This window comes from Tamandua tetradactyla, chromosome 13 (assembly GCF_023851605.1).
Source record: "Tamandua tetradactyla isolate mTamTet1 chromosome 13, mTamTet1.pri, whole genome shotgun sequence".
Taxonomy (NCBI): Eukaryota; Metazoa; Chordata; class Mammalia; order Pilosa; family Myrmecophagidae; genus Tamandua; species Tamandua tetradactyla.
Window position 1 is genome coordinate 73166849 of NC_135339.1, and position 17351 is coordinate 73184199.

Consider the following 17351-nt stretch of genomic DNA (forward strand, 5'->3'; position numbering starts at 1 on the left):
CATTGTCACATGTGAGGCAGTCAGAGATGCGTGGCAGCATGGGAAGATTCTGAAGTATTCCAGAATCTGTTTGAGGCAAGACCAAGGTCTTGTTTGCTTGCTTGCTTCTTCCTTTACTCAATATTTATTGAGCCTAGTATGTGTTGTTCAAGGTGTTAGAAATATGAATAGTGAACAAAACAGTAAAATAAATCTCTGTCTTCGTGGAACTTTTTTCAGGGCAGCTGATAATAAAGAGATCTGATATGTCAGGTGGTGACAAGTATCACAAAGAGAAATAAAGGGTGACATTAGGGGTAGGGTGGGGTGGAGGGAACCACATTAGCTAGAAAAATTAGGGAAACTTTCTCTGAGAAGCTACATTTGAGTGGAGACCTGAATGAAATGAGGTTAGCCATTGATAAACCTAGAAAAAGTTTTCCAGTGTTCAGGCAGAAGGAAATGCAAGTTCAAAGGTTCTGGGTGTGAATAGGCTTAATAACAATAACCACTGTATTTCTCTTAATGATAAGAATATCACAGAACTTTCATGTTTCATTTTATCTTGTGCGTTATAGCCCTCACAAGATACGTCAATGTTATAGGTCTACCTCATTATATACAGTGGGCGTATTCCTGGAAATGTGTGTCTGTGGATTTAATTTTTATAATTGAACTCCATTTTAAAGGCACACAAGGAGCTTGTCATTTTAAAGGAGTGAATAATGAGGTCCTTCCCATTTTAAAACCCTTTCATTTTTATTTCTCTGGCAGCCAGCAGTTATTCAGGCAGGTGAAATCTCAATGGAAGATACTGAATTATTGTTTTTCAAATATAAAGCTAATTAATCCCCCACTTTACTTCCTAGTCTGTGTCCATGTAATGCAAACATGACAAATACTGGTTATCATAAAGAAATGAACATATTAAACAAGGCATAAAATTAATCATATCTTCTTTTATGGGGTGTTGATATGAGACGTTTATACATTCTTGTGCAAGGCCCAGTTTTTGCATAGTGAGTATATTTCAGAGTGCAGGGACTTTGTTAGGAGATATACCACCTACTTGAGATATTTTTGGTGAGTTTATTGCTCAGGTGCTAATATGTAACATGACAAACTCACATGCCTTTTTAAACTACTCATTTTAAATGATTTATCTACGCTAAGGCAAAATGAAGGAGAAATAAAGTTAGTCAGAGAGCAGTTATGTCATATTAAACAGCAAACTAATTTTCTGGATAGAAATTTGGAATTTTCATCCTCCAGCCATTCATGGATCTTCTCTGGCCACCCATCACCAACCATGCCTATTAGAGCAGCTTGGACTCTGCTGGATCCCACTTTGCTCAAAGTGGATGTGTAGGGAAGGTTTTCTCTCTGTCTACCAGTGGTGAGTCAGCAGAAATGCTATTTCTGAAGACAGTTTCCCATGCTGGGTATGTTTCCCAGCTCTCTGCATAGGAAAGCGGATCCATTGTGATTTTCTTGTGCCTCCTGGACCTTAGGAGGTGCAGGCAGAGTGGCTCTCTCCAAGAGCAGTTCCATACTTAGGCACTGTGGTAGCTTGGAGCTACATACCCCAGAAAAACATGTTCTTAAATTTAATCCATTCCTGTGGATGTGAAACTTTTAAATAGGACCTTTTGATGAGGTTACTTCAGTTAAGATATCACTCAATTGAATCAGGATGGGTCTAATCCTATGACTGAAGCTCTTCCTTTGTGGGGAAAACAAGAGAGAGAGAGAAAAAAGAGAGAAGAGAGTAGAGAAGTCAGGAAAGGCTGCCATGTTTCTTGCCATATGATTGAAAAGCTGAGGATCAAGGATTGCCATCAGCCATCCCCAGAATGCCAGTTTTCTCAAGGGAAAGCATTGACTTGTGGATGCCTTGATTTTGGATATATACAAGCCTTAAAGTTGTGAGCCAATAAATTCCCATTATTTAAGCCAACCCATTGCTTGGTATTTGTTTTGACAATGACAAAACTAAAAGAGGCACTGAAAATTAAAAGGGAGTAACAATATTGCTAGTTAATTCCCTTCATCAGAGCCATCTAGAAGGCACTGTCACCCAGGAAATCATCCTCGTTGCTAACCTGTATATGTAATCTTCATCCACACCTTCAGTCCAACAGAACAAATGAAGTTCTACTGAAATTGTTCACAGGTGAAGTTCTTAACCACACACTCTTTTTTTTTTTCCTATACCCCTTACTACTCCCTTTCATTGACCACTAGTATTTCAATCTACCCAATTTGTTTTAATATTTGTTCCCCCTAGTATTTATTTATTTTTAATCCATATTTTTTACTCATCTGTCCATACCATAGATAAAAGGAACACCAGGCACAAGGTTTTCACAATCACACAGTCACATTGTGAAAGCTTTATCATTGTACATTCATCTTCAAGAAACATGGCTACTGGAACACAGTTTCAGGCACTTCCCTCTAGCCTCTCTAATATACATTAAACTAAAAAGGAGATATCTATATAATGCATAAGAATAACCTCCAGGATAACCTCTCAACTCTGTTTGAAATCTCTCAGCCACTGACACTTTATTTTGTTTCATTTCTCTCCTCCCCCTTTTGGTCAAGAAGGTTTTCTCAATCCCTTGATGCTGAGTCCCAGCTCATTCTAGGATTTCTGTCCCATGTTGCCAGGGAGGTTTATACCCCTGGAAGTCATGTCCCACATAGAGAGAGGGAGGGCAGTGAGTTTGCTTGCCGTGTTGGCTGAGAGACAGAGAGGGGCCACATGTGAGCAACGAAAGGGGTTCTCTTGGGGGTGACTCTAAGGCCTAATTTTAAGTAGGCTTAGCCTATCCTTTGTGGGGGTAAGTTTCATATGAACAAACCCCAAGATTGAGGGCTCAGCCTATTGATTTGGTTGTCTCCACTGTTTGAGAGAATATCAGGGAATTCTCCAAATGAGGAAGTTGAATTTCCCCCTTTCTCACCATTCCCCCAAGGGGACTTTGCAAATACTTATTTATTCACTGTTCAAATCACTCTGGGATTTATTGGGACATCACACTGGATAAAACTACAAAATCTTATTCCCTATTCAAGGTTCCATGTACTTATGGTGTTCAATTAACCTTTCCGTGTAAGTTATATTAGGAAATGCAGTAGTCAAATATAAGTTTTGTACCAAATAAACACTTCTTGCTTTAGTCTCCCACAGAAGTTGAAGTTTAAAAATATGAATGACCGTATATTTTCTACACCCTGCAATATTGACATTCCTTTGTTCTTCCTTATGCAAAACATTTTTTAATTTTTTTGTTTAGTCACTATCGTTGTACACTCTAGGCATTCCTAGATTATACTATCTCAGTCTTTATTATCTATCTTTCCTTCTGGTTTCATATGTGCCCCCAGCCCTCCTCCCTTTATCATTCTCACATTCAGCTTCATTCAGTATACTTATATTATTGTGCTACAATCAGATAGTATTGTGCTATCCATTTCTGAATTTTTACAATCAGTCCTGTTGCACAATCTGTATCCGTTCAGCTCTAATTACCCAATATCTACCCTATTTCTATCTCCTTACTGAAATTCTCCAAGTTCATTCAATAATGTTAGTTCATAACAGTGAGACTGTACAATATTTGTGCTTTTGTTTCTGGCTAATCTTATGCAGCATAATGTCCTCAAGGTCCATCTATGTTGTTACATGCTTCGTGACTTTATTCTGTCTTACAGCTGCGTAATATTCCAACATATCTATATACCACAGCTTGTTTAGCCGCTCATCTGTTGATGGACATTTGGGCTGTTTTCATCTCTTGGCAATTGTAAATAATGCTGCTATAAACACTGGTGTGCAAGTGTCCATTTGTGTCCTTGCCCTCAAGTCCTCTGAATAGATACTTAGTATTGGTATTGCCAGATCATACGGCAGTTCTATACTTAACTTCCTGAGGAACCGCCAAACTGCCTTCCACAGTGGTTGCACCATTTGACATTCTCAACAACAGTGGATAAGTGTACCTCTTTCTGCACATCCTCTCTAGCACTTGTCGTTTGCTGCTTTATTGATAATGACCATTCCGGTGGGTGTAAGATAATATCTCATTGTGATCTTGATTTTCATTTCCCTAATAGTCAGGGAAGTTGAGCATCTTTTCATATGCCTTTAAGCCATTTGCATTTCCTCTTCTGAGAAGTGTCTGTTCCTGTCTTTTGCCCATTTTGTAATTGGGTTGTTTGTCTTTTTGTTGTTGAGTTGAACAATTTCTTTATATATTCTGTATACTAGATGCTTATCTGATACATCATTTCCAAATATTGTCTCACATTGTGTACGCTGTCTTTTTACTTTTTTGACAAAGTTCTTTGATGCACAAAAGTGTTTAATTTTGAGGAGTCCCCATTTATCTATTTCTTTCTTCAATGCTCATGCTTTGGGTTTAAGATCTAGGAAACTGCCTCCTATTACAAGTTTTATAAGACATTTCCCTACATTTTCTTTTAAAAGTTTTATGGTCTTAGATCTAATGTTTAGGTCACATACTCCTTTTATAACCTCTTCCAAGCCCTCTCTTTTCCTTGAACTGAAATAGTTCTTGTCTGACCCATGCATTTGTTGCTTTTCACATTCAAATTTTGGGTGGTGTTTGCCCATGTTTGCAACACCTTAACCTAGATAATAAAGTCCTTGGAAACACTACTCACTCATTCGCCATGTGAATAGATACTCTGTGGCTGCTCTGGGCCAGACACTGTTCAGGCCCTAGGGAACCAGTGATGAACAAAATAATGTAGTTTGCAGACATGTGAAACATTGATGCTTTGTCCAGTGGGCTTTCAATTAATGTTGATGTTGATGATGCTGTTCAGATGGAAATCAAGGGTCATGATTCCATTGTAGAGCCAGGGAAAGACACGTAGCCATGTAAGCCATTTTTATCCATTATTTTCTCATATTCTTGGGATCAAGGTCAAGTTCTTTCTTTTTCTTCCATTGGATGATATAGCAGAGAGATCTCTCATGTTTTCAAGTCTGATAAAGAGCTTTTAGATGTAGGGTTTTAAATGCAAATTAAACAGAATGCAACAAAGATTTTTTTGGTAGCTTATTGTTGAGCTAAATATTTTGTGAGTGATTAAAATGATCATTGAGTGGACCTCGTTGCATGTTCTTGACCTATTCTTGGAAGGTTGCATGTAAACCCAAATTTTGTAACCCAAGTTCTATTTTAAATTCACCCTGAAGAGTTGTTATTTAAAGCAACCCTGTAAAGAGAGTAATTACTAGACCCCCTTGAATGTTAGGGTTGGCAGAGGACAGAGGGGCAGAGGACTTTTTTAAAGGAGGGTGGGAACATGACTCTTATGGCCACCCTGGTTTTATCCGTGGGCTGGTGGGGCCTGGGAAACATGATTGTTTTTTTCTTAGGGAAGTTTGGGAATAGAGAAGAGAAAATGTATTGAAAGTTCTGTGGAGAGTGGATAATACTTGTTGCATTTTCTTCGCTGGAGGTGGTAGCGGGGGATGCCTCAGTGTGTTCTAAAATGGCTGGAGGGAGAGTAAGGACATGCCCTGCTTTTGCAGGACCAAGTATTAGAAGAACATCATTTCCCAGGAACCCGAAGATACAACATTCTAGGGAAAAGGAGGATTTCCACTCCTGTGGGGAAAAATTCCTATGGATGTGTTAGCATTATTTTGTTTGGAAAAGAGATCATGTTTGAATAGCTGGATTGGCCACAGGAACCCCATAATTTGCATTCATTGGGACATTTTGTGTGTTATCTTGAGAAGAAACATAGAAAAACTTGGTTCCAAACGCAGCATTCCATAAGGAAATAGAATTTTTCATTGCTACTTTAGACTTCAAAGGCCATCTTGTTGTTTATCTACAAAGCCAGGAGAGACTGAGCTGTTGAACATTTTGCATTTGGAAACTCTGGCTCACAGTCAAAAAAGCCTGATCCTCTCTCCCCGACTTGCCCTGCTTTCATTTAAAGATGTTATCCTCATGAATCACTGGGTGAAGGCTTGACGTGCAGCTCCTTCTGTTCAGCCTTTGGTCAGAAAGTCTGGACCTAAAGTCAAGGATGCCTCAGAACTTAAGAGAGAATAGACACTGAGGATGTAGCTGCTATAATGCTCTTGATCTCTGGGTTACAGGAGATACTAGATTCTTGTATTTGATAAAATCACGAAAACCTTTGGCAAGATGGGGCTCTCAGATCCATCTTGATGTTTCCAGAAAAACCTCAGAATAATTACCCTTCCAGCAGGGTGACAACATAAAATATAGGGCCTAGTATAAAATGACCATGTGGGGCCCTGTTTAGTTTTCTAGCTGCTGAAATGTGATATACCAGAAATGGAACAGCTTTTAAAAGGGGGACTTTATTAAGTTGCAAGTTTATAGTTCTAAGGCCGTGAAAGTGTCCAAATTAAAGCAAGAATGTCCAAATTAAGGCACCAGGGGGTGCAAGGGTAGTTCAGTGGTAGAATTTTCACCTGCCAGAATGCGGAGACCTGGATTCGATTCTTGGCCCATTTTTCCCTAAAAAAAGCAAACAAAAACCAAGCAAACAAAAATTCAGTAAATGGTGCTGCAATAAGGGGATATTCACATAGAAAAAGAATGAAATGTGACCCCTGCCATCCAGCAAGGCACCAACAAGAGGTTACCTTCACTCAAGAAAGGCTGATGAAGTTCAGCATTTCTCTCTCAACTGGAAAGGCACATGGCAAACATGTTGGCATCTGCTAGCTTTCTTTCCAGTCTTCTTGTTTCATGAAGCTTTCCCATGGACGTTTTCCTTCTTCATCTCCAAAGGTCTCTGGCTGTGTGGGCTCTGTGCTTCTTGCCTCTCTCCTGTTGTCATTCTAAGAAGAGACTTTCACCAAAATGTTTCCTCTTTTTTTTTTTTTTTTTTTTTAACATGGGCAGGCACCAGGAATCAAACCCGGGTCCTCTGGCATGGCAGGCAAGTGTTCTTGCCTGCTGAGCCACCGTGGCCCACCCTGTCTCCTCTTTTAAAGGATTCCAGTAAACTAATCAAAACCCACCTGGGATGGGTGTAGTCACAACTTCATGGAAGCTGTCTAATCAAAAGTTAATACCTATAACTTGGCGAGCCACATCTGTGTGGCGATAATCTAATCAAGTTTATAATAATATGGTGCTGAATAGGGCTTAAGAGAAATAGTTGCTCCCACAAGGTTGGATCAGGGTTAAAGCATGGCTTTTCTAGGGTTCACAAATCCTTTCAAACCAGCGCAGTCCCCTTGTTGAAAAAATAGAAAAAAGTACAGGTAAAGGTATTAAGATATAAAGCTCTTCCCTTAAAAATATTTTATTATTTATAAAATGTAATGAGGTAATAATGATATGTGAGTTACAACATCAACTTATAAATAGCAAAAATATTTTGGGGGGAGTCATAATTTTATATAAAACAGCAAATAATAAAACCTTATTGAGTGATATCTTAATTGATCATATGATCACTTTTCTGCAAATTCATTACTTCATCAAAATTTATATTTTTAACAACTTCATTTTCAGTCAGTATAATTGTAAGTGCCACCAGTTGCTCTTTGCAAAAGCAAGATTGCAAATAATTTTTGTTAATCTTTAATTTTGAGAAGAATCTTTCTGTTGATACGACTCTTGCTGGAGCTGTTGAGAATATTTTATAGGCTATAAAAGCACTGGGTTACTTTTCGGATAATTTATTTCAAAATGTAAACCTTGGCAAGCCAAGAGTCGAGTTCTGGCATGCAGAATGATTTTTCTAAAAAGATTTAACTCTTTGTACAAACCAGTTCTGTGTAAGTCTGAATTTAATTTTACATGTCAGCATTTTAATGTTGCTGAATTTTCCTGTGATCCCACAGGAGACTAAAAGGGTCTTCAGGATTTGTACATTCTTCACACAATTCAAAATTTTTTTTTCTGCATTTTATTGCTTATCTTTACTTACAAGGAAAATTTAATTTAAAATTGTCTTCCTTGTTAATAATTTGTTCATCTGAAACTTCACTGATAATGTGTTCTTTTCCATTGAATACGAGAATCATTATATTAAATTCTAAGCCTGTGTATGCTTGTTTTTCAATGTTGCAGCAGTTTTCAAAACTGAAGATTCTAAACTCATTGAAGAATTTTAATAATTCCTTGATATGCTTTATCACAATTTCTCTCGGTGGTCTTTTATTTTGTAGTAATTTATTGACAAACTTTACTCCCTAGAACTGGCAATCCCTGTCCTGGCACTCAGGCCAGAGAGTTGATGATATTTATGCAGATGCCACTGGGATTGTCTTTGAAGAATGGGGTGCAAGCCAGCTTCCCATTGCTGTTGCTTTTGCTACTGTCATCGCCATTGCCATTGTCCATCTGAGCCCAGGTCCTGGCCCAGACCACCCCCTTGGGGTCTGTGGTAGTTAGATTCAGGTGTCAACTTGACTAGGTGAAGGCACTTAGTTCTATTGCTGCGGACATGAGTCAATGGTTTGTGAGCCTCATCTGTTGGTCATTACATCCACAGTCAGCTAGGAGGCATGCCTGCTGCAATGAATGATGTTTGATTTAATTGGCTGGTGCTTGAATGAGAGAGCTCAGTGTAGCACAGCCCAAGCAGCTTAGCATACCTCATCTCAGCACTCGCAGCTCAGCCCAGGCTCTTGGAGATGCAGAAAGAAATCACCCCCGGGGAAAGTTGTTGGAACCCAGAGGCCTGGAGAGGAGGCCAGCAGAGATCACCCTGAGCCCTCCCATGTAAGAAAGAACCCCAGTTGAAAGTTAGCTGCCTTTCCTCTGAAGAACTAATGAAATAAATCCCCTTTTATTAAAAGCCAATCTGGCTCTGATGTGTTGCATTCCGGCAGCTAGCAAGCTGGAACAGGGTCCCATTGCACTTCTGTATCATATAGCTAGGTCAGCTGCTTGCATGCAAACTGCCTCTGGCTGCTGAGCCTGAAGGCCTGAGCCCAGATGCTGTCTAGTGTATCTCTGCTCATAAACATCTCCGTTGTCTCATTAGATTTAACTTATCAAAGCATACATTCCAAGATAAAATTAATGAGAGTTTCAAGATGGTGACAGCAGAATATTAAGCTGAACATGGGACCCTTTCTATAGACCACACATGTTGTATACCCACAAAGCCAGTCCTATCTGGGAGAATCAGAATATGGCTAATTAAAGAGACGTGTTAGTTGGCACATGTAGCTTAACTTAGTTTCTGGTAGACCATCCACATTACCATGAAGTTCATAGTCATGTCTGACCTTGGCACCAAAGAGGCTATTTTTCTAATCTTTTCTCCAAAGATTTTGCTGTTCACATTTATCAGAGCTGTCTGATAAATGAGTACAGACTAGCACCTGGTCTAATATCTGGGGACACTAATTCTTTATATTCTTTTCTGACTTTAATTATAGACCATGCAACCTCAAAACCAGAAGGGCTTCAGAATTCACCTAATCTAGTGAGCTCCCAACCTGGCTGATCATCAGAATCTCCTGGGGACTTATAAAAAACAATCATATTCCCTGATCCTCTGATATGAATCAGAGATTCTGATTCAGAGATCTGGGATGGAATCCAGGAATCTTCATTTTAGCCAGCATCAGTGGAGAGTCCCACTGGCTTGGAACTATCTGATGATTTCCTAGAACAGGAATTTGTTTGGAGCACCACAGTTTTATTGCCTCCTCTGCCCCTAAGTTCAGGGTCCTTCTACGTTTCCTGCTGTTTGTCTTACTTTATCTGATTCTGCAGGCTAAGCTCCATCTTTCCCTTCCTTGGCCATACACTTATAAAATGGAAGACGCCATTCTCTCTGGAAGTTACTTTTTCAAACCCATTCTGTAGCTCTGTTAATTGACTTTCAACTGATGTAGCAAGAAAGGCTCCATGTCACCAGGTCCTTGTTGAGCTACTGCCATCAAATGGAGCAAGATATTTGTATGTGTGTGTGAGTGCATGTGAGTGAATGTGTCTGCGTGTGTGGGGGCTAGGCAGTGATAATGGTGGAAGAAATACATGAAGGAGGACTCTAAATGCTAGGCAACTTCATCCCAGAAATACCAAATCTGATGAAATGTGTGATCAAGTACTAAAACCTGAAGGTTTTAGAAAGAGTCAACATGGAATACCTAGTCTAATTGACCCATGAAAGTAATTTTGACTAGTGTAAATTTGGGATAGACTTTGTTGTGCTGCAGTAATGAACATCTCCCAAGTCTTCGTGGCTTTCTTAACACCACACCACATGTCCATTGTCACCTGTCAGAAGCTGTGCTGCATATCTTCTCTTTGTGATTCTCGGGGTGAGGAAGCAGTCACCATCTCCATCATTGCTGTGTTCCTAGTAGAGAGAAAGATAATTCTGGAGCATCCTGCACAGCGATGTAATAGTCTGGCTTGCAAGTGACACGTTATTCCCATTCACAAGTCATTGGCCAGAACTAGTCACATGGGTCATCTAAAATAGACAATGAGATCATGTATGCAAAAAGAGTATGTAAAGTGTAAAGCATCCAATAAGTCAGTTGCTCCTTTGAGGTAATTTAAAGAAGGTACAACCTTATCCAACAGATGATAAGTATACAATCCAAGGAATGGGAGAATCCAGAAATAAAAACCTTTTAGAAGGATCAAATATACTCATAATAGATTTCTACCTTAGAAAGTTGAGCAGCTCTCCTTAGTTGGAGGATATGACTTTGGAGGATTTGGCTGGGTTGAGAATGTTTTACATAGTTCTCTTTTATGGTATCAGAGATCTGGGAATTGGATTTTCTTCCTGCTCCATTTTCTGAGTATTTTCTACATGCCCCCATGGAGATTTTGAAGATGTAGATAGAATTTGGTGGACATGATTATAGGTCTCAGAGCATAGAGGTGGCTGCTTGAGAGTTGGATTTCTACTTTACCCGTAATTTTATCTTGTTCTAGCTCTTTAATCCCCTACCTATCAAGCTTTGTCTTCTTGCCTCAGTATTTGATTCCCTATTATAGGCTTGTTTTGGGATAAAAGTTCAAATTAAACTTGAGACCCTCATTTTGTCAGTACTTGGAACTCAGGAAAAGTTGTGAAGTTATTACAAGTAGGTGGGAAACTTTGGGTCCCAATATGGGATTTAGGGTAGTCAGGTAAAATCAAAGCATTTTATGTTTGGATTTCATTAGTTGTGGAAAATGAAGGGAAAGAATTGGGAAAAAATCTCTGAGCTTATTGCTTAGAGAAAGCACTCACCTTTTAGGAAAAAGTTGATTTTTCATTTTCATGTGGTCTCATAAGAATGAGTAGCATTGATAAACTCTAACTGTAGAGTCAGAGACACATAGATTCAAAACCCAGGTCTGTTACTTATGAGCTGAGTGATCTTGAGCAAGTAACTTAATGTCTTTGTGCCTCTTTCTCCTCCTTTTTGAAGGGAGATAAAGTGCTTATCTCATAGGACTGTCTTGTAATCTGAATGAGAATATATATCAAACTCATAGTTCATATTTACTGAATGCTTAGGGAGTACCTCGTGCTGTGCTGCTCCTGCTGTTGGTATCACCATTGTCATCATCACCATCATCATCATCCACAGCAGGAAACCTCTCCTCCTGCTGTCAGGTCTCCTCTCAGCGGGGGTTAGTTGAGAGGCAGGGTAATGGGGTCTGTGGAAGAGCCTAGCTGTCCTCTGGCACTAGTATTTCATAGGTCAGTTGTCACAGAAGAGTCTATTTATTTATTTCTTTTTCTTTCCATTTTAAATGTCAGTCTTTGCTTCAAGGAGAGACTGCATCTTCATTCAGTCTTCATGCTTGCACATCACTCAGTAGATCAATAAATGCCATTTAAAGAAGGGGATCTTCTGAGCCTCTTTAAGGAAGGCAGAGAAGAGAGGGTCCTGCAGGCAGCAAACTGCTTTGCCCAATTTAATGAAGCTGGGGCCCCCAAATGGAAGTGTTGGCCCAGCGGCTCATAATTTAGGAAATACAAGAGAATTGCAAACTAAGAAGAAACACTTCCCATTTTTGCTCTATTTGCGTTAGATGAAGTAGTTATCTTTTAAACGTCTGACAAACTTCATCACATTTTTAAATGCTAGGTTTATTGAGACATAATTTATATAAAATAAAATTCACCCTTTTTAAATTTACAATTTGAAGTGTTTTGACAAATGTATTCAGTCATGTAGCCACCACAACAATAAAAATATAGAACATTTTCATGATCCCCTTGCATCCCAAAAGTTCCCTTGTGTCCCTCTGCAGTCAATCCTTTCACCAGACCCCTAGTCCTTGGCAACCACTGATCTGTTTTCTGTCCCTACAGTTTTACCTTTTGTAGCATATGATTTAAAAGGAATCATGAAGTATGGAGCTTTTTGATTCTGGCTTCTGTCAGTTAATACTTTCATAAGGATGAATCTCATGCTTTTGAGATTCATCCTTATCATTTCATGTACCAGTAATTCTTTTTCTAAATGCTAAGTAATATTCCATTGTGTTGATATACTGTACTTTGCTTATTCATTCACCAGATGAAGGACATTTAGATTGTTTGCAGATTTCAGTTATGATGAATAAAGCTGCTATGAACATTTGCATACAGATCTTTGTGTAGGTACAGGTTTTCATTTTTCTTGGGTAAATAACTAGTTATTTACAGGGAGAGTTGCTGGAGTGCATGGTAAATAAATGTTTAACTCTATAACAAAATGCCAAATTGGTTTCCAAAGTGCCTGTACTATTTTGTATTCCTGCCAAGCAGTAAGCAGAAGTTCCAATTTCTCCATACCCTCACCAACACTTGAAAAAGGATTGTCAGTCTTTTTAACTTTAGATTACATGAGTAATATGAGCATCTTTTCATGTGCTTATTGGATATTTGCATACCATTTTTAGTGACGTGTCTACTCAGGTATTTTATGCACTTTTTGTTTCTTTATTATTGAGTTGTAACAGTTCTTTATGTATTTTGTATTCATGCCTTTTGTCAAATGTGAATTTTTGCAAGCATTTTCACCCAATCAGTTGCTTTATCTTTAATTGTCATAACTCTTTTGAAGAGTAGAAGTTTCGAATTTTGATGAAGTCCAGTTTTAATATTTTTTTTCTTTTATGGGTCATGCTTTTATGTCCTGTCTATGAAATCTTTGAATAACTCAAAATCTTAAAATTTTATCTTGTTTTTGAGAAGTTTTGTAATCTTAGCTCTTACATTTAGATCTATGAATAATGTGTGAAGTAAGGGTTGAATACCTTTTTAGTTTGCTTGTTTGTTTTGATCTATTGATAGATCAATAATAATTGAGATAGTCAATTATTCCAGCACCACTTGTTGAAAAGGCTGTCATTTTCCTATTGAGTCACAATGGATTCTTTGTTGAAAATCAAAGAACATGTATGTTTGAGTCTGTTTCTAGACTCTCCGTTTTGTTCTGTTGAGCGATATGTTCTGATTTCTGTAGTCCACGATAAGCCTTGATATCAGTTAATGTGAGTCCTACAATTTTGTTAATTCTTTTATAAAATTGTTTTGGCTATTTGAGGACCTTTACATTTCCACATAAATCTTAGAATCAGCTTGTCAGTTTCAGCGTGAAAGCCTGCTAGAATTTTGATTTCCATAGTATTTAATATTTAGATCAATTTGCTGAAAATTAACATCTTAATTATATTGAGTCTTTTGAACTATGAACATGACATACCTCTCCATTTTCTTTAGATCTTTAAAAATCTATCGAAGCAAAGTTTGCATTTTCAGTATATGGATCTTGCAAATATTTTGTTAGATTTAGCTCTAAATATTTTGTTTGAGTTGATGCTATTGTAAACGGTATTTTTTTTTTGCATGGGCAGGCACCAGTAATTGAACCTGGGTCTCCCGCATGGCAGGCGAGAAATCTTATAAATAGTATTTTAAAATTTTAATTTTCAACTATTGGTTGTTAAAATCTAGAAATACACTTTATTGTTTTATGTTGACCTTGTGTCCTGCAACCTTGCTCAATCTACTTGATTCTAGTAGATTAAAAAAATTCTTTAGGATTTCCTACATAGACAGACAATCATGTGATGTATAAATGAAATTGTTTTGCTTATTTCTTTCTGATCTGTTTGTCTTTTATTTCTTTTTCTTGTCTGACTGCCCTGGATAGAACCATCAGTATAATATTGGAATAGAACTGATGAGAGAAGACATCCTTGCCTTCTTGGCAATCTCAGGTAAAAAGCATTCAGTCCTTTATAATAAGTAAAATATTAGCTGTAGGTTTTTCATAACTGCCCCTTATCAAGTTGAAAAAATTTTCTTTTTTTCCCTAGTTATTGAGTGCTTTTATCAAGAACGGATGTTGAATTTGTTAAATGCCTTTTCTTTGTCTATTGAGCTGATATTTCTGTTTTAGGTCAGTTGATATAGTGAATTATATTAATTGATATCCAAAATTTGAGCCAAGTTCAAGTTCAAAAATTAGTATTTCGAGATAAAGCCCATTTGGTCAAAGTATATTATCATTTTTATATTTTGTTGGATTAGATTTGTTAATATTTAGTTAAGGATGTTTATGTCTATGCTCACAAGGGATAATGGTCTGTAATATTTTTTCATGTACCATCTTAGAATTTTCTCAGAATTTTCTTTGTGCGAATGTTTTTAACTACAGAGTCAATTTTCTGAATTTATCTTATCTATATTATTATGGGTAAGCTTTCGTAGTTCATTTCTTTTATGAATTTGTAATTTTCATCTGAGATATTGAATTTATTGGAATAAAGTTATTGATTATATTCCCTCATTATCTTTTAAAATTTGTAATATCTGTGATGATGTTCCCTATTTTATCCTAATATTGGTAATTTATGTCTTCTCTCTTTTATCTTTGATTAGTCTAATTAGGTATTTCCAAGAACCAACTTTTGGTTTTGTTGATATTCTTTGTTTTTTTCTGGGCCTCTTTTACTGATTTTTGCCCTTATCTTTATTACTTCCTTTTATCTGCTTACTTTGGGTTTAATTTCATGTTAATTTTCTAGTTTCCTAAGGTAGAAGCTTGGATATTCTTCTCTTTTAATAAGTGCAATTAGTACTGTAGATTTCCCACTAAGCACTTCTCTAGCTACATCTCATACATTTTTATACATTGTGTTTTCATTTTCACTTAAGTCAAAATATTTTCTAATTTCAACTCTTCTTTTGATTTCTTTGATTCATAGATTATTTAGAAGCGTGTTGCTTAATTTTCAAATATGTGGGGACTTCCTAGCTATTTTTCTGTTACTTATTTCCAGTAACTCTGTTTTGATTAGAAGCATACTTGGCATAATTTCAGTATTTTCATATTTGTTGAGTTTTTTTTTAAGATCTAGTATATGGTCTATCTTGGTGGGTGTTCCATGTGCACTTAAAAAGTGTGTACTATCGTGTTGTTGGGTGCAGTAATCTCTAGATGTCAATTAGGTCAAATTTGTTGAAACTTGTTCAAGTCGGATACAGCCTTATTGATTTTCTGCTACTTGTTTTCAAGTTAATGTCTCCAACCATAATTGTAGATTTGTTTGATTTTCCTTTTAGTCTGTCAGTTTTCCTTCATGTAGTTTGAAGTCCTGTTGTTAGAGATATATATATATATATTTAGGATTGCTATTTTTTTCTTTTTTTTTAAAAACTAAGTAGAATCAATCTTATATTTATTTTCTTTTTTAATAAATGGCTATGAGGAAGGGAGGACTTACATGAGTTTTACATGACAGTTACAATAATAATAATTGTAATTTATATTTACTGTATAGTCATTCAGGATATTGTTTCATGCAAACTCTTGTTTCTTCTGATTACCATAAATAAATCAAGATGCTATCAGCTCACTAAAGTTATAGTCACTTTGAAGTATTCACAGAACAAATATTATCATTTCCTTGTTATATACTGGATCCAGGGACGCTGGGTAATAAAACTGGTTCTCTATCCTCACTCATGCTAGGTTAATATAAATGAAATCCTTAAATCAAAGAATAGGTAACCTGCAATTTCAGCCAACTTCTGGACCAAAGCATGCTGATTGCATGGATGATCAATATGCCAAAATAGGTAGGAGATAGACTAATAGCCCAAATCAGCTGAACCGTGTTGTGGGTAAAATGATCAATTCAATCCAAACCAATTGAGTGTTATTGGGTGGAGGGGAGTCAATTGAGGGTATTGTAAAGTCATGCTAACCTGTGTACCCTATACAGACATTTAAATATGTTAAGGACTACAGTTTAGGGCCATGATTAACTTTTTTATCGTATAGTATAACATATATACAAAGCAAAGAAATAAAAAAGCAATAGTTTTCAAACACTCTTCAACAAGTAGTTACAGGACAGATCCCAGAGTTTGTCATGGGCTACCATACCATCCTCTCAGATTTTTCCTTCTAGCTACTCCAGAATATAGGAGACTAGAAGGTTTAAATATTTTTTGTCACCACAATTGACTTTTTTCTTTCTTTTTTTTTTTGTGAAAAATAACATTATATAAAAAAAAGTAATAAATTTAGAAGCACAGCACCACAATTAGTTGTAGAATTTTTTCAGGATTTGACATGGGTTACAATTCCACAATTTTAGTATCTTCTAACTGCTCTAAGATACTGGAATCTAAAAGAGATGTCAATGTAATGATTCAGCAGTCATACTCATTTGTTGAATCTTGTCTTCTCTGTATAACTCCACCATCACCTTTGATCTTTCTGTCCCTCTCTTTAGGGGTGTTTTGGCTATGGCCATTCTAAATTTTTCACATTGGAAAGGGCTGTCAGTAATATGGGATAGGGAGATGGAACTATCTAATGTTCTAGAGAGGCTGGGCTCTCTGGGTTTCAGGATTTATATGGTCCAGGGACCCATATGGAGGTTGTAGGTTTTTGGAAAGTTACCCTAGTGTATGGAACCTTTGTAGAATATAACGCCCTAGGTGTTCTTAGAGGGAAAATATTAGTATATATATTACTAAACAACAGTTTTTTTAAAAAGTGAACCCTAACTATGGATATAGTTAGCAGTACAATTATAAAAATGTTTTTTCATGAATTGTAACAAATGTACCACACTAATGCAAGGTGTTAATAATAGGGTGGTATGTGGAAACTCTGTATTTTATGCATGATTTTCTGTAAGCCTACAACTTCTATAATGAAAGAAAAGGAAAAGAAAGGAAAGTAGTGGCAGTCTTGTGGTGGGAGCAGCTAGAGGGAGCCGGCACTGTTAGAAAAGGGAAGTGTGTCCTCCAGACTTTTTATTCTCAAGCAATGGAATGTGCATAAAAAAATGAGAACTTCTACATGGAGGACATGAGGCCCTGCTTCTTTGGCTGACTTGAAAACTTCTAAGTAGCCA

General features: G+C 37.1%; 1 long non-coding RNA gene across 1 annotated transcript in view; it reads left to right on the top strand.

Moving 5' to 3' along the window:
- LOC143653236 (uncharacterized) overlaps nucleotides 1–17351 on the top strand; it is a 125792-nt gene that overhangs the window by 73137 nt on the left and 35304 nt on the right. Inside the window, exon 2 of the long non-coding RNA XR_013161185.1 lies at nucleotides 14129–14195. This is a non-coding gene — a long non-coding RNA (uncharacterized LOC143653236). The remainder of the gene's footprint in view (nucleotides 1–14128; nucleotides 14196–17351) is intronic.